We start from the raw sequence: 24,374 nt of genomic DNA, 5'->3' as shown, positions 1-24,374 counted from the left end.
TTACTAAATTCCAATTATTGGACCAAAAAATTATATTGATGGACAAGAATCTATCTCTAGCCCCTTTTTACCTGTATTGGCTCTGAGCTAACAAAAAAATATGTAACACTTCTGTGTCATCAGAGTTAGCAGATCTTCAGCTCTTCTGCTCAGCTTCAATTAATTTTGATCTTTCATTTGTTACTGTAATTTCTATAATTAGCACCAAGCTAAAATAAATATAAAATAATATTTAATGCATGAAGAGCTCTATAGTGTTTCCTTTATGCTGAGGCCCTGCACTAGTCGCTGTGTGGAACCACACCCCAGCAGAAATATTTAGGGTTATTGGGACAGATTTTCAGGGGACTCAGAGACACATTTTCAAGCATTCATCACCCTCAGTTAGGGCTAGATTTTTCAAAAGAGTTCAGCTCCCATTTAGCCATCTCAATGAGGGCCAGATTTTCAATGGGACACAGAATCCCATGATTGCCATTGTGACCCTTATGGCCAAATTTTTCAGAGAATTCAGCAGCCAAATCTAGCCACTTAATGAAGTGGTGTAAAGATCCCAGCCCATTGGCAGGACCCCTGTGGGAGTGTGACAGAGTCATGTACTCACCCAGGCTCTTGTCATCGTACTTTGGGTGGCTAACATAGCTGGTGGACCAAATTTCCATCTTAGAGCTGGTGGAGTTCCTTTGGAGTTGATCTCTTCCTGGGTTCAGAGAAAAAAAAGAAAGGAGGCAACAGGGGGCAAAAGAAACAACCAGTTCCAAAAAAAAACCATTGGCCTCTTCTGTCAGGGCAAGCTGGAGTCCAGCTCATTGTCCTCTGGTCAACCACCAGAAAGGTTCTTGAGGTAATTCTTTATAGCTCAGTCCTTCTTTCTTTCAGGGTGCTCGGACAGTTCATAGGAATGGGAGCAGGATCTGCCCTCCATCAGACCTCCCCCTGAGAGACGGAGGGACTAGATGTCTTTTCCTTATCCCAGAGCTGCTTCCTACTGAGCTGGACTTCTCCCCCTTTGGAACTCTTGCTCCAGTCCTGACATGGCTTGCAGGAGTGGCAGGGTAAGGCTACTTGAGCTCATAACTCCTCCTCAACCTCGTCCTGTCTCGTATGGGTTTGTACATCTTATCACAAGTGCCTAAATTGGATCTTTTGAAACATCTCACCTCTGTTGTAGGGGTTGAGCCCTTCTGAAAATTCCAGCCTTTGTACTTAAAGTAAACACAATACTCTTTGGAGCTCACCAGCACGTAGCAGCTATGCCTTGTCTGGAGTTGAAATGTTTGTTCTCCCATGAGCAGCCTTCTAGCTTTCTTCCTTTTTCGTAGGGGGTGGCTTCAGGAGGCAATAGCAGAGAGTTGTCTCTTCTTCAAGAGATTGCAGAAACTGCGACTAATAGCTAACTTCTGCACGGGGACGTGAAATGGGAAGCCACATAGAAACTATCTACAATCTGGCCCGAAATCTGAGAATTCTGCTGCACATTGTGCAAGGTTATTCTGTTGTCAATCCAGACAAATCCAGGACAAATCCAGACAAATCTATGATGCAAAGCCCAGAGGAATTCAGCACAACAAAGCCTTTTCATCTCAAAGTCAGGAAGAAAACTCATCCCCTCACCCTCTCTTCCTACCACAAATCCACCTTAGGCCAGAAGATGAATTGACCCTAAATTCTGGTGTAAATTCAGTTTCTTATTTCAAATGCCAATGCCATTTTGAAACTATAGTAATTACTGACACTTTGGGGAACTCAGTGAACCAAAAAGGGACAGTTTGATCTTTCCCTTGGACATACACCAACATTGAACCATCAAACTCTCTCTCCTCTTTCCTCTTCCCCTTGTTGAAATGAAAGCAAAAGGCTATTAAAGCTTTAAATGTATTGAGCTTGAGATCTAGCATATTCTAGGTGCTAGTAAGTTGGGGTACCTGATTACTTTCAAGATATTAGTAAAATAATTCTATAGATCCCAGGTGCAATCTTTCTTTCCTCACGTACCTTGTGTGTTAAAATGTTTTATTTTAATAAATTCAGACCAAAATTAAACACACCTACATTAAAAAAAAAATCTCACAAAACAGACACTATAGGAAAAGCAAAATGCCAACAGGTGTTCCTACATGCTTTGTATTAAAGCCCAGTAAAATAAACTACCATATTACATGGGAGAATGTGCAAATCACTGAACATTGTAAATTTTCTTAATGTATCACAGCACAGAGACACCTGTGCTGAACACAATAACTTTGTGCTAATCCCCTGCGAATGTTTAAATGGCCCCCCAATATTGTCCTTTCTTATCAGTGTGTTGTGCAGTGGTTAACATTGTTTTACACTTCCCTCCCCCCCAACTAAATTACAAAAAATAACTATATTTAAACAATTATGAAACATGGTTGTTCCCCATCTGGATTACCAGTATGGCCAGAACCCCTCCAAACATACTATGATCATGTTGGAGGACATTGCTTTAACCCTGGTAGATAGATACCTAGGCTAAACTATGTCTTCTTATTTACATGGTTCTCTATGTTATAAGACCAAACCTGCTGCCCCACTATGACTGCTTTGCTCCACTCCATCACAACTTACCCAGATCAGAGAATTTGGGACCATAACATTGTTTTTTCTATTCCCACAAGCAAAAAGAAAACATGTCACAATATGACAGGGCCACAGGCCAATGGTTAATCATGGCTATTTCTGTAGAGCAGATAGAGGCTTTATGTAAACAAATAGTCATGCCATCACTTGTCCAAATGATGTGGCTATAAGAGGAAAAACAGCTGGTAGAGAATACAGCATTAGATATTCTGTTTATTACTTGAGGTCACCAAGTGAATTTCAGATTTAGTAAAAGCAATTAAAAAAAGGCGGTGAAGATTATTTCTGCAACTAATCCCCCCAAAGTAACAGCCAGGCAGCCATGACATGGCCCAGGTTGTGAGCAGCTGGAAATGTATCGCCTGAGGCACAGTCACTACACTGCAGCTTCAGGGAACGCAGAAAGAGCTAGTCTTCTGCGCCAGTCTGCACCCTACCAACTCCATTTGCCAGTGCAGAAGAGGATAGAAACGTGGTCAAACCTCATCTCTGCTTTTTCCCAGATTCTTTGCAGGTGCTGGGAGGAGGGACTCCCTGCACTTAATGGAGCACAGAGACTATGACTACACATTGAGGAAATCCATGAAAAGAGGAAGACTTCCGTGCTCACATTCAGTAACTATAACAGTGTGAGACTGCTTTCTAGACTGGTTTGAGCATGAAACCATGAGCATGAAGTTTACTATCTGTAACTCTAGGGATTAAGGGGAGATCTAGTGTGAGAGACAGATGATTTCACTTCTGTTTAATGCAAGGTTTCTAGCCCTTTCTTCTGCAGCATCTGGCACTGACCACTCTCAGACCCAGGATACTGGACTAGATGGACCCAGGTCTGATCTAGTCTGGCCGTTCTTATATATTTATTACTCTTCAATACTTTTCAGGTGACAGTGTGTCCGTGAGTGCCTTTGCCAGTCAATGTCCTCTCCTGACTGTCCTTAGCATTGCAGCAATTCTGCCTCATTTTCTCCCACTCTACCAATAGTCATTTAGCCCTTTGCCAGGTGGCTTCCTCTTAGACTCCAACACATTTATAGTCTCTCCCCTTCTGGGAAAAAGAGTCTAATAGACCAGGACTCCAGTGATTCTAATGAAGGGTTGACAATCCCAGATGCCTGAAACCCTAACCACTTTACTCCAAGAGGTTTACCTTTGCTGGGAATGACAGGGGCTACCAAGCCAGGGTCCTGTCAGTAAGCAGCTGAGACTGGTTCCTCATAATCCCTTGCTGCTTCCTACCTCACTTCTCTTGTAGGATTGTCCCAGACCCACGTTCTCTGATTCTCCCTCTCTGGAAGTCTGATTTCCTGGGCAGCTTCCTAACAGTCTGCTGCTGAAGGGATCTCTTCTCAGTAGTCCCTCAGGGTACGTCTACACTGCAGCTGGAAGGTGTAATTTCCAGCTTGGGTGGAAGTAGATGAACTTGCTCTATTTGAGCTAGTGCCTAAAAATTAGCAGTATATCTATAGTGGCATGGGTGGCAGCTCAGCCTAGCTGCCCAACTGTGTACCCAGGAAGCCAGGTGGGCTTGTACTCAGGCAGCTAGCTATAGCTGCTAGCTTGAGAGGAGCTAGTGTGTGTATGTCTACCTGACCTAGAAATTACACCTCCCAGCTGCTGTGTAGATATATGCTCAATCTCTCTAGCAGCCACTCGTTTCCTCTGATCTGTGGCTTTCTTTTTCTCCCAGCTGTTGCTGGTCCAGCCGTTAGCGACGGTGGTTAAGCCCTTAGTGGCTGTGTGGAATGGGGTCTCTAAACCCCATGACAAGCAAATACTTAGCAGATTTTTTTGGACAAGTAACTTATTGAAAAAGGTTAATCATCATAATATAATACGCTGCTACCATTATTTCTTAGGAGGACAGAATAAAGGGAGACACACAAAAGGTCACATAAATCAGATCATATGCTGTTTCTACATACATTATACACACTTAAAATACAAAATGTTCCACAACTGGTGGAGAAGCAGCCAGATTTCCTATAGCTCACAACTTTGCTGCTTATATGCTAGCCCTTTTCTAAAATAATGGCTTAAATTAATGAAGCCATGATTTAATCCTAGAGCAGTCAAAATAATGTTTAGCAATTCCAGAGCCAGTTTTCCCTCACTGATAGAAAAGTTTAATTAAGGCCCATATATATTATTGCCAGGCAGAATTCCCATTTTTATTACTTGTATTACAGTAGTGCGTAAGGGACCAGGGTTCCATTGTGCTAGGTGCTGTACGATCACAAATAAATGGTTCATGGCCCAAAGAGTTTACAACCTAAATATAAGACAAGAGAAAACATCTCCTGGTCCTGTTAAAAAAATCAGAAAATGACACTGCATATGAATTAAGGCAATAAAAGATACATTCCAGTGAAACATTTAGGAGTTTCAGTTGGGGACAGAAGATGGTATAGGCCCTTGATTTAACTACTTTCCCCCCTTCTTTCTTTCTCTCTCCTTACCCCTCTTTTTGAACTAGTGGTTGAAAATGGCTAACATCTCTGAAGACACCAACACAGTTATTTACATTGAAGGGTAGCTTGCAGCTGCGGGTGCTATTGCACAATATAGCAAACACATTACCTTGGTTATAATGAGTAAATTTCAGTTGTAATAGACACTATCTGGATATTAATTGGCACTATTTACAGTGATCTAAAGAGAGATGGGAGTGTGGAGAGCTGTCAGGTGTAGAAATGAGTCAGAGGAACCACAGAGCTGTCAGCTGTGTATGTCCCGCTTTTTTAATTAGCCAACTTGCTTAAAAGGCAACTATGTGTATTTGGGGCATAACACTCACACTGTTAATTAAATGTGCTCTTACTTTACACATGGAACATTTAATTTGTGGTGAAAACTGCCCTATTACTTTCAGTAAAATGCCTACATTTTAAACTCAGGAGGAATAATAAGAAATTAAATAAGTATGTCCTAAGAGGTGATACCTGTTACCTCTGTCACCCAAAAGCATCATCAATTGTACTTAGATCTCTGCTTCTTAATTTTCCTATGATTCCTTTGTATGGCAGAAACATGCAAAGTTGTTTGTTAATGGCAAAACCAGTTGAAAATTCAGCCTTCACCTGTCACAGATGGCTTGATCTAGCCTTCTGTAGCAGCAGTGAAATTGCCTCTGATTAATGTTCTACTCTTCCAGACTCACTTCTTAACCTATCCAAATTCTGGATACAGATGTCTCAGGGCAGCCTGGTGTGCTCTTTTTCCTCATTAGCGATCCAGAGAGTTCATGGACTTGTCAAAAATCCAATCCACTGAGCATAAATAAGCTTGAGTTATCAATTTAGGAGTTCTAAGTTAGACATTCATTCTTCAGTTCACACATGCAGTTACTTACAGCCAATGGCACTGTAGTATCCCACTTGACCAAACAATGAAAAGTACTTCAGAATTTATGACCAATCTGGCCTTAAATATTTCAAAATTTTGTCCAGAAAGAAATAAAGCCTGATTGCAAAACATGTTCTAAGGAGACTGAGTCTGCTAGCCAATGGCTGGTGGGGACAAAGATTTGTAGGAAAGGAAATACCCTTCCATATACATATGCACCATAGGAACCTCACAACTAGATCAAAAACAATGGGACAGATGTCCTAATCTTCTGCAGAGGTCTATAGCTATCATAATGCTTTCCTCAGCTCCCAGAATTCCAGAATGTGCAGATAAAATTGATGGAAAGGGTAGAGTTGCTTATACCGTTCTTTCCAATACAAGTCAGTTTCATTCAGTACTACTATTCTTAATATACCATCCATGTAGAAGCAGTCACTGGAATCATTGGATACTGGCCTGCTGTGACTTTGAATTAAAATGTGACTGAGGCAGAGAAACAAAGATCAACTTCTTAGCGCACTCTTGTACGTCAGACCTTTATTACAATCCTGGGGAGTTAATTTGCACACATGGCAAGGAATTATCTGTCCAAAAGGCTGAACTTTATAATGAGGCTAATCAACTTCTGATCTCAGATTGGTAAGAAAGAATGACAGCTAATCAATCATAAACCAACATTTGCGAGAGCTTTCAGGAATTGTCCCTAGTCACTGACAAATTATAAATCCAGTGCAATCTTAAGTATCTGGACTTTGCCTCAGTTTTATTTAGGTGAACTGGAACAGAAAAATGTGACAAGCTAGTCAGGGCTGCTGCCTTATCAAAACTTGTCAAGCTTAATTATGTCTCCTTATGGGATGTCAATGTTTTGACAAATCATTTAGCTATAATAGCTAATTCTTCTTGTAAAATTAGAAACATAGAACTCTCTAAACTAGTCCAGACTCAAGTTCCATCTAATTCAGTATCATCCCTCCAACTGTGTCCAGTGCTAAATGTTTCAGAGAGAAGTGCAAGGAAATTGAGGTGGTCAGTTATCTGCCCACGTGGGGTGGTGGTTCTCAATCTCCGACATAGAATGTGTCCTGAAGCATAGGGGTTTGGAGTCAAAGGGAGATGCTAGCTGGCAAGTACTTAAAAAAAAATCAGGGCACTTATTAAGATGCCTACAGATTTAGGAGCCTGATATTAGGTCTTATTTTTAAAAACAACAACTTTAGCCCAAGTCTTGAGTCAAAATCCTAAAAAGAATATGAAGGTCCTGTTTTCCTCCATTGACCTTCCAGATCTGTATGTAGGGGTCTGCAATTTATTCTTACAGACCTTTAAATCAGTTTTCCATTCATTTTGAATTTTACTGCTGTTCTTCCCAGGGGAAATTTTAACTTCCTTTTAATTATGATTTTACAATAACTTTTGTATTCTACTTGCACAGAAGTGTTTTTTAACCAAAAAATAAAAGCTATCTCCCCATTCTGAGGTGCTATTAAGACATTTGGTTATGTAACCAGCTTTCCTATCTTCTTTACGTGTCTAGCTAATAGTCAGAAAAAATGCTAGATGAGCCCTATTTATATGCAATATACCCAACTCATTCACATCAGTGGCCATACTGACATTCAACATTTGACAGATTTAAAGGATGAGGTGATAAGCCAGCTCCCCATATTGCAACTGGCTTCATGCTGATAGAGCTCAGAGCTACACTGAGTCAGTTGAGCTCCAGCATAGGTGTAGAGGTCTGCTCTCAGAGAATCTGTTGCGGAATGAGAGCATATTCAACTCTATTACACAGAATCATCCCCTCTTAAAATGGAGGGAGTTGGTTTTATTAACAATTTAAAATCATAGCATTGGCGAAACTCGTCATTTAAGATTAAGACCCAGAAACAGATTTTTGTGTCTTAAATCAGCAAACCTATCCCTTTCTTCTGTCTCATTCAAAATAGTGTTTCAATGGTTTCTGATATTTTGTTCATTCATTAACTAAAAGATTTGTAATTTTTAAATTAAAGTCAATGGAAGTGTTCCAGATATCGAGCAGTATAAGTGAAATCAGGAAGGACAACAGTCGTGTGGCTACAATACTAGGTATGATTCCAGAACAGAGGGGAGCAAAATTTTTCACTTGAAACATTTTTCATCATTGACTGCAGATTCAGGTCAACTGAAACCTTTCATTAATTGGTGTCCAATTATTTCAGTCCAAAAAGTCAAAGTGTCATTTTCTAAACGAAATATTTCCACTCTTTGATTCAGAATAACTTTTCATTTAGAACTTTGCTTCAATTTTAATAAAAGGTTTTTTTTTTTTTTTAGAAAAAAGGTTAAAAACCCTCAAAAAGGCAACTAACTGCTTCATTTTGGGCCAACCAAAACATTGTTTGACCAAACTGAACAATCAGTTATCACACAGGACTGCTCAGGACACTGCATTCAGCTCCCAACTGTGCCACAGATTTCCTGAGTGACCTTACATAAGTCATTTAGTTTCTCTGTGTCTCAGTTCTCTATCTGTTAAACTGAGATAGCAAGTCCCTAACTCACAGAGCGTTTTGCAATGATAAATAAATGAATGATTGTGAGGTGCTCAGATGATTCTGATAATGGGAGCTATAAACATACACAGACAGATCTGACTTTTGCTCTAGATCATCAATTTACATAGAACTCTCTGGCTGGAAGTTTTATTTTTTGAAGAGAAATAAAAGAGCAGCTCTTATCTAGAGAGTTCTTTATAATGCAACATGCAGATTCATTGTCCATTTCATTTTTTAAAAGAGCATAGAATAGCTGAGCAGGTGCAGTTTTCTATTGCCTGATTAGCCTGACCATGTCACGTTTCATTTATATATTTATTTTAGTTTATACTACTCTCCAATAATAATCCAAAAGCTAGGTGTTCTTGGCACTACTTTAAATATACTTTTAAAGGCTTTAATTCAGCAAGCTACTTAAGCGGGTGCCTAACTTACTCTGCCACATACTCCCAGACCATAATACTCTGTTAATAACATACATATAGGAAAAACAAGATTAAAGTCCTCTAACCAAATCCTCACCAGAGTCCCTCTCCCACTTGGACCCAATCGCTCCTATCATCTCGTGGACTAGCGAGAGAAGAAAGACCTTGTAGCACATCCTGACTTTTAACAAATATAAGTCAAAGAAAGAATGGAAATGGGCAATATACAGTGAAACCTGTACAAGAGATTTTATGATTCAGTTTCCCCATATGTAAAACAGGGAAAGTGATACTGACCTTTGTAAAGCACTTTGAGATCTATGGATGAAAAGTGCTGCATATGTGTTAGGTATTATTAATTATTATTATTATTATTATTATTAGGTAGCCTTGTTCTTTAAAGAGCTGTTTCCCAAGCACCCCCAAACACATTGGGCCAAATTCTCCTCTCACTTGCGCCAGAGTAAGTCATGAGAAGTTACTACAATGCAGTGGGGGGGTGGGGGTGTTACGATGATATGAAACTAACGTGACTCGAACCCTATTTTGATTGAATTTAGTAACGTTTATTTTTACAGTAATGCCTAAGGGCCAGCCTTGTAAAATCAGTCCCATTGAGGACAATTTTGCTCCATCTTTATTGGAGAACTCCATCCATTCAGCAACCAAGTTTGGTCACACCCTGGAAAGTCATTTAAGAAAGGTTCCAATGCTCACCACACATACACAGACTGCAATCCTGCAAGCTGCTTCATATGACCAGACCTCACTATGGCATGCAGACAATGAAGTCAATAAGCTGCATGGAACTCCAGGGCAAGTAGTTCATGTGGAACAACTTGTTGCATCAGGGCAATAACATATGAAGAAAAAAACTGAGCTTCATATACACATACTGAAGAAAGCTCAAACCAAGATGGAAACAAAATTCCTATAATTTATTATCGACATCTGAATGTATCACTGAAGTGCAGGGTCTACTCTTATTTAAGAAGACATAGCCAGACAATTAGGAATTCATCAGTTCATCACTAAGAGGTTTGAAAGAGCTGTTGAAAGAGCTGTTTGGTGTATATCACGGAAAGCATCATTTTTTCATGTTTTAGTAATGTTAAAGAACCTAACTTTTATAATGCTTCTGCTATAGAAGGCATATTTTATTATCCTATTAGTGTGGTTTTGGGAACCGTCTGAGAAAAAGAGACAGAACATTATATTATACACATACATTTTAGGTTCCCTCTTAAATTTTGGAAATGTTTTGTGGTAATACCACACAAGGGGTGTGTTTTAAAGATACTGTTGCTTTCCTTTCCCCCCCTCCACCCTCAGTCCTTAGACTAAAACCCTCCAGAGATAGTATTTCTTTTCTCCATGGAGATGTTGAATTTTGGTGTTGGCCTTTCACTGTAATGACAGCACAACTACACAACCTTTTCACATAACCCCCCTTAGGGTTATAGAATGTGATAGCACTGCCGTATTCCCAATGATGAGAAACTGGATTATTTGGCCAGCAGAGAATCAAAGGCACAATCCTGATTATCACATGAATGAATTTTATTTGTGGCAATCATTGTGACATCATTCAAGACTCTAATTCCTGTGCCAAAAATCTGTCCAGGTGTAATTTACATAGCAGGTGTAAACCAAAAAGCATCTATGATACCTCAATTTTTCCTTGGGGAAAGGTACAAAAAAATTACCACAGTGAAGGAATTGCAGGTGTCCATGTGTTTAACATTATATTTCCAAAGCCGGAAAAACTGAATCCACATTCCAGAATGCACTGGGAATCAATAAATATATTAACATTTTTAGAAAGAATGATTGCAGTCTCATTCTCAATGCATGTGTTAGTTAAATCTGTGATTTTAAGTATCCCTCTGGTGAAAATGTTGATTTGTAATTTTAAAGCATTACAGATACTACAGATAACATGCACGTTAGCCTCATGCTTCTGATTCTCAGTACCACTGTTTTGTAAAAAGCATCCTTTCATCTAAGGTCCTTATCTTACAAAGATGCTTAACTGCACACATCAGTAGTCCAATCATAGCGTATATGAATACACGTGTATGAGTGCTTAAAGAATCAGGGCCCAAGTTTTTTCTGTACCTATTATTGGTCAGCAGGAGGCTTGTGCCATATTAAGTTCCGTCCCCAGCATATAATAGAACAATAAAACCATATTAAGGCTCAAGAGCTAATGTCTATGTTAACTGAAAATGCTTCTCTCTTTTTCAAAGAGCACAGTGACTATTCTAATGTCAGCTGCTAGGATCAACATGTTTAGTGGGAAATTCATAAGCAAGGAGTTTGTGAAATCACCAAAGTTGCATTAATACAAAAACTGGGTTTTGATGCTAGTAGCTCTTTATTCTTCTTGATTTAAATATATTGTTGTTTTATCCAAGCACCATCACAAACAGTAGTTTGGCTCATGGATGCTCTGCACCTGTCCAATTAAAATGACAGGTGTGTTCCCATTCCAGCTGGTTTTGTATTTTTATGCTTTTTACTTTTCTTCCCATTGCATGGTTCCCAAAAATTTGTATTCATCTTTAAGTATTTAAACATGAAGTGCTATAGTGAACACTGGACAGTTTAATGTGGTTCATTTATAATCAAATGCAATACAAAAGGAACACAAATTAATCACAGAATTACTCCTAACTAAGGCAACCTATTTTGTGAAAGTTATGCACTAATTCCAACAGAGATCATGATAATTGCACCGTAACTGAAATTATTTCTACCACATCATCTTCTGTGTACATAGTCCATATCACTACTCTATGTCCTACAAATCACATTAGGATTTGTTATTAGTGAAGAACCCAAAAACATTTGTTTTTTGTTGAATGAGAATGATGAACTAGAAAATGTCCAATTTCAGTTTTATGATTCTAAAATGTAGCCAAATCCCAAACATTCAGATATAGCCTGATAACTATTTTGATGGTATCCTAGAACCAATTTTGGCATGTGAAATTTGTCTGATTTTGCTCAGTTACATTCACTTGATTTAATTATTCATTCTGGAGTAAGTAGCAGGCCTGGGAAGTCATTTTGGATGACCACTGTGCCTGGGATCAGAATCTAGTATGTTTCCAATCCTCAGTCTACCATATCTAGTCAGAACAGTCTGTTCTGCAAATATCGTCTCTTTCACAGCAAGAGCAGTTAACCATTCGTTTTTATTTTAGATATAAATATCTGTAATATATTACACAGAAATAACTCTGCATACGATATGCCATTACATTAAGAGACTTCCTCTGATTTAATCAGCAAAACAGACAACAGTGATTGATTAATCAATATATGGGCATGGCCTTATTAGAGTGAACAAATGAGACAACTCAGAATATATTGCTCTAGAGGCAAGATTTCTTCTTTACAAATATGCCCCGTAATTGATAGTAGTGACCTTCTGGCAACACTGAAAAATATCTTCCAATTAAAAGGCTGCTGTTCCTTTTACTCTCGGCAACTAGTGATCATGGTCAAGAGAACTGTTTGTTTTTAGAGGAGGGCTTTAAAGATAAGAAGGTATTCCATAGTGTGCCCATAGAGGAATTGAAGAATGTTGCGTTTTACGCAATTTTATATAATGGAACAAGAAAAGATGATCAATCAATGAGGACCATGCAAAGAGTTAATACTGCTTAGCATTATTATTGACCTTCATGATTCACAACCTGGGCTGTGGTCCATTTGCCCCACTGTGGTGCCAACACGCCATCGTCCAGCCACAAATGGTCAAAGAATTCCCATAGCCAGACCTTGCACTACACCAGACCTAGCATGTGAAGCATGTCAGGAGATGAGTTAAATGCCTAAGCCACTTGTAGCTTAGACAGCTTTAAGGTGCTTGGGAACCAGGGCTGGCCCCAAGAAGCAGAATACAAGAACTGGCTCCCTGACATGTCCCTTTCTCCTGCACTAAGTTTTGCTTGGCAGAGGAGAGAATCTAGCCCCATATGTTAAAACCCTGTGCAAACATTAACTAATTAACCCTCACTACCCCTCTGAAGTAGGCAGGTCAAAGTATTATTACCTCATTCTTCAGACAGGGAAGCAGACAGAAAGGTGAAGCGACTTGCTCAAGGACACACAGTGATTCAGTGGCAGAAGCCAGTCTGAGAACACAAGACCTCCCATCTCATAGCTCTGTACTTATGCCTCCACCCAGGATCAAGTTCTTTCCAGATGATCTTTAGGGCCAAATTCAGATTTGGTGCAAGATCCAACTCCACTGAAGTCAATGAAATTGCACCCACTTACCCCAGATCCGAATTTGACCCTCAGTCCAAAAACACATTAGCAACCATCTTAGAGATGGTTGAAATTTTTAATGAAAAGATTTTTTTAAAAAAAAATGAGGTTGTCAAAAACTAATTTTTAATTCTTTTTCTGAGGGGGGGAACAAAATTAGGGTTTTTTTTTAAATATTTGGGTTGTGTTGAAAAACCCCTAAACTTGAAAAATTTTGGTTTAAAATCAGTTTTTTTCCAGAATTTTTTCAAGAAAAAGCAAAAGAAGTGTTTAATTTAAGTCACAATTTTTCACAGAAAAAGAAATCACTTCCCAAAAAGCTCTAAAGAGTATTTTAACCAGGAATTCACTACATATTCCTATCTCACTATAGAGATGACTAAACATTCAGGCCCAACTTTTTAAGTTCATATTGTAACTTTGAGAAGACAGGAATTGACAAATAACAGAAGTGAATTCAATCCTCCATGCAGCCGTGTTGATGTTGACAGAGTTATGTCCACTTACATCAGAGCTGAATGTAGCCCCCTGTGTTTAATACCGATAAATACACCCTACAGAAAGATTTCAGTTGTTTCAGAATAATGGGAATGGGGGAGGGGGTGGATCATCCTCTGCACACCAAGCAAATCCCATATTGGCAGGCTCGTGCACAGCTGTCTACTTATATTAATATTAGAACTATGCAAGCTTTGAAATGCCAAAACTTGAGGTAGGTCTGCAACTTTTATGAACATTTTCAAAATGCATGCTAGTGTGGTCCAATTTTAATCTTTGCTGTTTGTGTGCATTAACTCCATTGATTTTTGCGACATCACTTCTGGCTACACTGTGATCAAGTGTTGAAAAAAGTTATAAAATACAGATGTTGCTAATTTAAGAAACTTTCCTGTTTCCTGTCTCCCTCCTTCCACTTTTCTTCCATCTCAATTCAAGAATTTATAGAGCTATTTTAAAGGAAGAGTTGGGATTAATCATGATTCAATAACATAAATTGATTCAAACCTTGCACAAACTTAAGGCAGAGCATTTGTATAGCTTGGGTTAGCCAAAGAAACAGAAATAGCAATATTGGTCTCTCACAAATATAACGTGGACCATTCCATATTGCCTATTGTTTAAGAATAGTTATGGTGAATAAGGTTGGCAAAGAGGGCACCAATAGAAGTAAAACTAATGTAATATATTGTTACAGTTTATGGTATCTATTATGCACTATATTGGCATCCTTGGTTACTTCTTATAGAAAATGCAGTTTCATTTTGGGAGCCAAAGAGTAACAAGAACAGGATTCTTCATATTTCTGGGGACTATGATTTTCTCCCTTTCCCTCACCCCAATAAGGAATGTTAAGTTGTAAAATCAGTTCTACTGGAGAGGAGTGCAGTGAGATCTGGATCAGACCAAGACTAGGATTCTGAGTTCATATTTGATAGGCCGCAAACTCTTATGGGTCCTTCTGTGATTTCAGCTCTAAATGAAAGAAATCTCTTAACATTAATTGTAAACACAAGACTTAAATCACCTTACTACAGGGAAAAAAAAACCAGTCCTTTTCCAGACTAAAATCTGAACTCCCTCAAAATTTAGGGGGATGGATAGGGAGAAAAGTTAGAACTGAGGTTCTGATTTGGGCCTATTTCTAGTTTACACCACCGTATTCTGTCTAATCACCGCAGATGGATCAATAAACTACAGATGAGAGCCAGTCTAAGTCTGCATATCCTCAAAACTGCTACCATTTTACTTGATACAATGCAAGACAACAAAAGCAACATGTTTTCATGTATTTTATACAGATTGTCTGCCGAAGATCTGCCTAGTATTTGGAAAATGGTATAGATACATTGACTTCAATGGAGCAATGACAATTTTCACCAACTGGGAGCTGGGCCACTGGGAGCTGGGCAACTGGGAGCTGGGCCATCAGAAATTACATAAAAAATAAAATACCTTATAGAAAGGTACCTGGTCCATGAAAGGAAATGTTTCATTTGATCAACCAATTTGTTTTCCTTCATAGAAGCATTCACAAATCTTCAGTCATGTTTGGTATCTATCTTGCTATCCTGCATTTATCACCATGGTATCTAAGCACTTTACAATATCACATAAATCCAACAGATAACGTAAAGAAGTTATTTGGTTCTCTCTTCCCTTCCTATGAAACTATGAACAGTGGGCAAATTTATCATTATTACTGTGCAAAAGTCACAATGAAGTTACATTGCATCTTATATTTAGTATAATTTTTAATCTTTTGTGAAAGAAATTTAACCGTGGTCTAAACCCTGAGAAATTCCATATCCCATGAGTGTCACCCTTGACATTGACAGTTCCATCATTCTTAAAGAATGCAACCATTATGGTAGGTTTTGGTGATGGGAGGAGATTTTATCTTAGATAACCTGAACCCAGCCAATTGAGGGATTGAACGTGAAGATCTTAGAATTAATGTGTTTTTCAACTGAGAGGCAGCAGAGCATCTAGCACACCAAAGCAATGTGCTCACAATTATCTGTGTTGTTTTAGAAGACAGGCTCGTTCATGGTAAACAAGCTGGAATTTTTGCAAGGTCAGCACTTTCATTCCCAGGTGCAGTGCAGGACCTGAAGTCATAACTGTATGGATTGCTGAGGTCCAGTTTATATCTCAGGATGGAGAAGCTGCCTTGTCAGCTGAAAGTGTAAGAAGGTATTAACAGCAGCATTTCCAGATGTTTTGAGGAAGCCAGGAGGAAATCTGGACAAGTTTCAGCACAGGATGGTGTTCAGTGATCATTCAGTGCTTAAGGTGCTTGCAAGAGATCTGCTTCATTCTGTATTTGGTTCCAACATAACAAGAGGTTCACAGCACCCACCCAGACTCTGTCCGGGAGACTCGTCCTTAAATACACAGTCCAAGCCACAAAACTGAACAATAACACATAAAAAAAATAATAAAAAAATTTCAAATACCTATAACCATCAAAATAACTAAATTAACTAACAATCATAGAATCATAGAAATGTAGGACTGGAAAGGACCTCATCTACTCCTGTTTCCTGCACTGAGGCAGGACTAAGTATTATCTAGACCATCCCCGGCAAGCATTTGTCTAACATGCTCTTAAAAATCTCCAATGACAGAGATTCCACAACCTCTGAAGGTAATTTGCTTAACTACCCTTATAGTTAGGAAGCTTTTCCTAATGTCTAACCTAAATCTCCCTTGTTGCAATTTAAAGGCATTTCTTCTTATCCTGTTCTCAGTGAATAAGGAGAACACTTTATCCTTGTCTTAATAACAACCTTTTACATACTTGAAGACTTATGTACCCCCTCAGTCTTCTTTTCTCCAGACTAAACAAACCCAGTTTTTTCAACCTTTCCTTGTAAGTCATATTTTCTAGACCTTTATTCATTTTTGTGGCTCTCCTATAGACTTTCTTCAATTTGTCCACATTTTTCCTCAAAATATGGTGCCCAGAACTGGACACAGTATGCCAGTTGAGGCCTTACCAGTGCTACAGAATGGAATAATTACTTCTTGTGTCTTGCTTACAGCACTCCTGCTAATACATCCCAGAATGAGGTTAGCGCTCTTTTTTTTTTTTTTTGGCAACAGTATTTTGACTTATTTCGTTTGTGATGCACTATAACCCCTCGATCATTTTCTGCAGTATTCCTTCCCTAAGCAGTCATTTCCAATTTTGTATTTGTGCAATTTATTATTCTTTCCTAAATGTAATACTTTGCATTTGTCCTTATTGAATTTCATCTTATTTATTTCAGACCATTTCTCTAGTTTGTCAATATTATTTTAAATTCTAATCCTGTCCTCCAAAGCACATGCACCCCGTCACAGCTTGGTACCATCCATAAACTTTAGAACATTATCCAAACCACTTATCAAGACACTGAATAGAACCAGATCTAGACAGATCCCTGTGGGACTCCAGTCAATATGCCCTCCCGGCTTGATTGAGAACCATTGATAACTATTCTCCAAGCACGAGGTTCACCGACAGCAATTCCCAGCCCCAGGGCAGAACAGTCCTGTCCTATCCCGCCTCTTCTGCCCCTGCATCACCCCAGACCCCGCCCCTCCCCTGCTCGGTCTGCTCACCGCCGTGTCCCTCAGCCCTCCTGCTTGGTCCCTCTCCTCTCTTCCACACTCTGCCTTCCCCCAGGAGGCAAGTGACAGCCGGGGGGGAGGGGAGAGATTCTATGAGCAGGAGTGAATGGGAGAGAAGAGGAGGGACAAACGTGATAAGCAATGGCCGGGAAGATGGGGTGGGAGGAGAGCGATGTGGTGAGCAGAGAGCAGCAGGGCAAGGAGGGACCTATAGCAGAATGGACGTGGAGTTTAAGTTGCTGGGCCCCTGGGAAATTGCCCCTTTTGCCCCCACATCAGTGGACCAGCCAAGTACATGTGCTCAACCAGTTCTGCACCCATAGTAGGGTCATCCCTAGTTTGTTTATGAGAAGGTCATATGAGACGGTATCAAAAGCCTTACTAAAAATCAAAACATATCATAACTACTGCTTCACTCCTATCCATAAGGCTTGTTACTCTGTAAAAGAAGGATATTAGGTTTGTGTGACATGATTTGTTCTTGACAAATCCACGTTGACTGTTACTTATGACCCAATTATCTTCTAGGTGTTTACAAATTGATTGATTATTTGCTCCATTATCTATCTGGGTAATGAAGTTAAGATGACTGGTCAATAATTCCCTGGATTGTCCTTTTCCCCCTTTTTATTGATAGGAACTGTATTTGCCCTTTTCCAGTCCCATGGGGTTTCTCCCATCCACCAGGAGTTCTCAAACAATCATTAATTATACTCTTCAGCCAGTTTCTTAAGTATTCTAGAATGTATTTAATCAGGCCCTGTTGACTTGAAGACATCTAACATATCTAAGTAATTCTTAACTTGTTCTTTCCCTATTTTTAGCCTCAGATACTATCCCATTTACACTGATGTTCACTATGTTAATTGTCCAGTCACTGCTAACTGTTTTTTGTGAAATCTGAAAAAAAAAGACATTTCATGCTCAATCAGTGTTTGAGGTATCTGTGCTGTCACTTGGACCTTCAGGACTCCCCTGGAGCATGATGTGTGAAGGTAGCAAACTCCACTAGTTCTGGTTGTTCCATGTCCTGAGGCTCTATTGCCTCAACCCGGTTTTTGCCCATCTAATACCCCTTAGGACAAAGGAGCAGACTTGATGCCTCTTATCTCCTTCCCTTCTGGGATTAGGAGAAGGTGTAGCTTATTCCTCCATAGTGTCCATCTTGGGAGACAACCTCATAAAACTGAAGGCAACCTCCTGTGACAAACACTGTTTCTGTGACTATTGTTACCCATCTTATAAAGGTGTTATCTTCATAAAGAGGTGGCAGTTCACAGGTACTCAAATCATATTGGTATTTTTATTTTTCCTTATCCGTTTCTTTATACTTTGTCATTGAGCTTGGCAAGTTTTTTCTCCCTCAGGTCTCTTTTCTTATTTATCTCTCTTTTGGTTTCTCTATTATTTGCACACTGTCAGAGCACTGTCCCTCCTCCATAAGCTTCATTCTGTACTGTGGGTTGCTTCCTTTACTTGGCAAATTCTAATAGCTTTGTCAAGGGTAAATTCAGGGTCTTCCAGTAGTCTGAGTGTTTTGTTCCAGATCCCAAACAGAATCTGGTCTCCCCTTCCTTCCACTCCGCATCCCTCACCTCAAATTGCAAGATTGGATCTCCAGCCTTAGATCTGTTACAAATTCTTCTATGGTTTCACTTTCCATTTGTACTCTGTTTTAAAACCTCTCCCTCATATGTTTTACTTTTATATGGAGATCAATACTCCGTGTTTTAACCCACTTTCATAGTTAGCAACATCTGCCTGAGCTAAATGAAAACTGTTACATACATTTCAGAACCAGAAATAAGGCTAACTGCGGACTTTTGCTGACACCCATTGCTTGCAGATACACAGTGAAGCACTATTTAAACCTTCTACATTTTCCCCTCCATTTCCAGAGTTTCTGTTCTGGTGGGACTTTTAACTGCTCTATTCTTCCACTTGAAGTATTTTCTTAGTACCTCTTTACTCCTAATACCACATGGTGTTCAGTGATCATTCAGTGTTTAAGATGATGTCAAGAGCTCTGCTTTATCTGTACCAAGTTCCAGTGACGGTGCTTCACATGGTGCTCTGCCCTTAAAGGCACAATCCCCAATACCATACATTCTAGAGCCAGTCTCTGGAAAGCTATCTATAAGTCAACATCCAAGGTTCATCAAACACTGCTCTGGAGATCTGGTCCTATGTCTTGATTAGACAGAGCCTATTAAGATCATAATAATACACAATCATTTCTATTCTGACTTCATTTTTATTTTATTTTTACTTAATTTTTTATGTTTTGTTGTGAACTTTTGTTCTAATGCATTTTAATAGACCACTATGAACCAAAAAATGTTTCCTTTTTCTTTGTTATACATTTGAATGCTTCTAAAATGTAAAGTCTAATTCTCCTTTTTAGTGAATTTCAGTCCAAGGCTAGACCACTGCACAGGGTGGAATTTCAACCACTGATGCTACTGAGAGTTGAGTTATGTAAGCTAGAACAACAGGGCTTATACCCCGCCTTTTGCGAAAAATGCATTGTGACCTGCATTTCCATTTTAGATCTCATTCAGAAGACTGCCCTCCAACTTCACTATGCCAAGACACCAGGTCAGGACTGACACAGAGGGAAGACTGTCACCCTCTGAATCACCACCACCAGCTCTGGCAGCATCCTGCGTTTTCCTTGGAGAGTCTCCCAGGATTGAGATTGTGAGATCTGATGAGATCACAGCACAAAGCAGAATGGTTGGTTATATGTATATGTATATATATAAAACCAACATATGGAAAATGTATCTTCTCCATATGAGAGTGGAGGTAATCTGGTTAGCCCTGTACTCTTTACTAAAAAGAACTTGATTTAGAAAACATATGTGGGGTTTCATGCTACTTCCATTCCTTACCTTTAATAGAAGACCCCAGAGAAAGGAGTCTGTGCTTGGTAAATATAAAAGCATCTCTTATAAAAGATAAACCTAAAATTATAAGGTGAACGGAAAAAACCTAACACGACTCGCTAAGCCACTGGAAATCCCTTTTATTTCTCTTATTTGTTTTTTTAAGCAGTACATGAGCCAGAGCCAGATTTTTTTTCTTGTCTTCTTGTATGATGAAATCCGTCGGTGACTACAAAAAGAACCTGTGCATAGAGAGGAAGATTGTGTCTTCAATTTGATTCAAAATTTAAGTAAATCTGATAAAACTCACAGCTAATAATTGGTTCACATTAAACTATTTGCTAAAAAAAAGATTAAAAAAATCGCATCAGGCATTTTGTTGAAATCCATAATAGCAATTGGATTTGGGAGTGTCAATGTTATAGGCAGCAGTTTGTTTGTTTAAATTGCTATATACTAATGGGACAATGTTACCTTATGGATTCGGGAGAACATGTACTGAATATAGATTTCATGAGCAATAATTATGAGAAATATTACAACCCTGAAGAACCAAATACTGCTCTGTCAGTTCTAATGGTCTTCTTTTCTTTATTTGCTCATTGTAAAGTGAGATTCATATTAGAAGAAATGGGGTTTCTGGTAATAAAACAGAGTAATATTGATTGCTTCCCTAAATATTAATATAAAAATAAATAGCATTCTCCTTTTTTATTATAGTCCTCAGGAGTCGTTCATGATATACATAATAAATCATTGTTTCAAAAGGAATGCTTTGGAATGTTAATACAGTTTTAAACAGAATACATGTGGGGTTAAATTCCTAATTACTGAAGATACGACTGAACTGTAGATTATGTATTGTTAGAAATGGCCCCTGCAATTACTCTACTTGCTATTTTCATTTTCAGAGATGACACTTACCCAGAAGTAGAAGTTTTTCTGGTTGCATTTACTGTACTTTTGTCTGAGATTTTAGTTATAAATACGTTATGATGGTATTGAACATGAAGGACCAGATTCCATCCCTCTTTACTAGCTGTGGTACAAAGTGGTAACATCTGGCCTTAACTGACCAGCTAAGAAATCCTCTGTCTCTAAGTAGTGAGGCTGGCTCTGGCACCAACTGCCCCCTGCCTCCACATATGCCAATTCACAACTGGAAATAAAGGGGAAAAAACATTCCAACAATGTCAAAACATCCCTGTGATGTCCATGGTGCTTAGAAAGGTCTCACTGAGATTGTTCATTCAGGGCAAACTGTAAAGAATGGGGTAGACGATCCTCAAAAACGGTGGTTTATCCTAATAATTAGATTCACCAAGCCAGCAACAAAACAACTTCTATAATACCTTACTGGTTGTCAAGAAACTAAAACACAGCTCCCCTAAAACAATCCAGCCCTGGGCTCCAACCCAGACAGCCAACCATTCAAATATGGTGAGGATTAAGTAAAATCTTGAGAGTCCTGTAGCACTTTAAAGACTAACAAATTTAATTTCTGTAGGCATAAACTTTCGTAGGCTGCAACCCACTTCCTCAGATGCAAGAAATAGAAATCAGATAGGGAGTATATATACACGTCCAAGGCTAAGTAACAATGGGGAGGGTAGGTGTTAGCAAAGTCCATTCAGTTAGACTAGATGAGGCCTATTCACAACCATTGATTAGAAGATGAGAATGTGTGAACAGTGACAATTACTTGTAATGAGATAACTATTCCAAGTTCCTATTCAGACCCAGTCTGATTGTGTCAAGTTTGCATACAAGTTCCAGCTTTGCAGTTTCTTGCTGAAGTCTGTTTTTGAAGTTTTTTTGTAGAAGTATGGCAACTTTCAAGTCAGCTACAGAGTGTCCTGGGAGATTGAAGTGCTCTCCGACTGGTTTATGGATGTTACCATTTTTTGTCTGATTTGTGTCCATTTATTCGTTTGCGTAGTGACAGTCCGGGTTGGCCAATGTACATGGCAGAGGGGCATTTTTTGTCTGATTTGTGTCCATTTATTCATGATGGCACATATTACATTAGTAGATGTGCAGGTGAATGAGCTCCTTATGGTATGGCTGATGTGGTTAGGACCTGTGATGGTATCACTAGAGTCAATGTGGGGGCAGATCTGGCAACGGGGTTTTGTTGCAGAGTTAGGTTCCTGGGTTAGTGTTCTTGTTGTATGGTGTAGGGCTGCTGGTGAGTATTTGCTTCAGGGTGGGGGGGCTGTCTGTAAGCAAGGATAGGTCTGCCTCCCACAGCTTGAGCGAGTGAGGGATCATCTGCTAGGATAGGTTGTAGATACTTAATGATTTGTTGGAGAGATTTTAGCTGGGGTCTGTAGGTGATGGTCAGTGGTGTTCTGTTGTTTCCTTTGTTGGGTCTGTCCTGGAGCAGGTGACTTCTGGGTGCCCATCTAGCTCTGTCAATTTGTTTCTTCACCTCCTCAGGTGGGCATTGTAGTTTTGAGAATGTTTTATGGAGATCCTGTAGGTGTTTGTCTCCGTCTGAGGGATCGGAGCAAATCTGGTTGTATCTTAGGGCTTGGCTGTAGACAATGCATCGTGTAATGTGTCCAGGGTGGAAGCTGGAGGCATGAAGATATGTATTGTGGTCAGTTGGTTTTCGGTATTGGGTGCTATTAATGTGACCATCCTTTATTTGTATTGTTTGTATTCTTTGTATTAAATTTGTTAGTCTTTAAAGTACTACAGGAGTCTTGTTGTTTTTGCTGTATACAGACTTACACGGCTACCCCTCTGGAATTTATAATCTTGTTCACCATATATAAAGTTCTACCAATCACAAGAGATTGGACACATTACCTACCAGGTCAATGATTATTTCAGATTTTACCCATATATACGCTTACAGTCAATTCTTAATAACTAATCCAAGATTTATTGAAAAAGAAAAGCAAGGGTTATTGTGATTAAAGATTATTTTTAGGTCAGTTTCATAGCAGAAATGGTGAGCTGCTATTCTGCAGAAAGGTCTTCCAGAATCAATTCCTTAAATTATAGTCCAAAAGGCAGTCCATGGGCAGAGTTTGTTTAAATTCTTCCATGAGAAATTGTAGAGTTAATTCAAAATGGAGCTGAAAATCTCAGTCTTGTGACTCAAACTTCCCCTGACAAAGCTTAAGGAGATCTGAGATAACAGGATCAGGCCCCAGAGGTTTTTTTTATAGATCTCTGGCAAGATATGATAGCCTCTTGACAGCAGATAACACAGTAGGGGCCTTCTTGGATGAAGAATAGGCAGGCATATCGCTGCTTTGAAGTTAAACTTCTATTTTCTATATATATACACACAGGTAAACTAGTAGTATTAATTAACATAAGGCAATTATCCATAAAAACTATCAGGACATTCCATTATGGCACAGAATTTAAGATGAAGACAATGCAAGTAATACTATTTCCTGCAATATCTTACATCTTTGATCTTAAATTTAATTGAACCATCCACATGTATAATATAATGTAATTAAGACATGAAAGAGAATTAACATCCACAAACTAATCTGGTTATATTGTTAACATCTAGCAAGATATAGGTAAATATAGACAAATATAATTAGTATTTACCTCTAACTCTGTAACAATACAAAACTCTTGTCGATATAACATGGCTTTGATAACATGGTTATCTACAAGGAACAGTCCTTATTACCATTTAAATGCTTCCCTAATATGTTTTTAAAGGTTGATCTTTAGGTCTCTCAGCCTGCTGGTTGTTAAACCCTTTCTGGCTCAGCATCACAATCCCACTTCAACATTTTTTGGAGTGAAAATGTTTTGATTTTTCCTTTCACAATGACTTTTCATTTCAATTTATCTTTATTTTTATTGTATTGTATATGATAATGAATACAATTTCAATTAACATGGAGGCAGCATGATCCAGTTCATATATAATCCAAAATAAAAAAAATGCTCAAACTATTTACATTTTATTGAAACAAAAGATTTCAATTGAGCTGAAAAAAAATTGGAATTTTCTTTCATGGAGAAAGATGTTGATTGATGATTTCATGTTCCTTTTCAAATTGGAAAGAAAACAAATTTTGAAATCCTTTTCAAAATGGAATTTCTTTTAGCCCCAGAGCTCAAATAATACTTTTGTAAAGTGCTTTGCGATCTTTGGATGAAAAGAATTCTAAGGGCCAAGTACTACATTTTTA

The sequence above is a fragment of the Emydura macquarii genome, unplaced genomic scaffold (genome assembly GCF_026122565.2).
Source record: "Emydura macquarii macquarii isolate MOO-44397 ecotype Brisbane River unplaced genomic scaffold, CSIRO-AGI_Emac_v2 contig_499, whole genome shotgun sequence".
NCBI classification, from domain to species: domain Eukaryota; kingdom Metazoa; phylum Chordata; order Testudines; family Chelidae; genus Emydura; species Emydura macquarii.
This window is presented reverse-complemented; position numbering follows the sequence as displayed.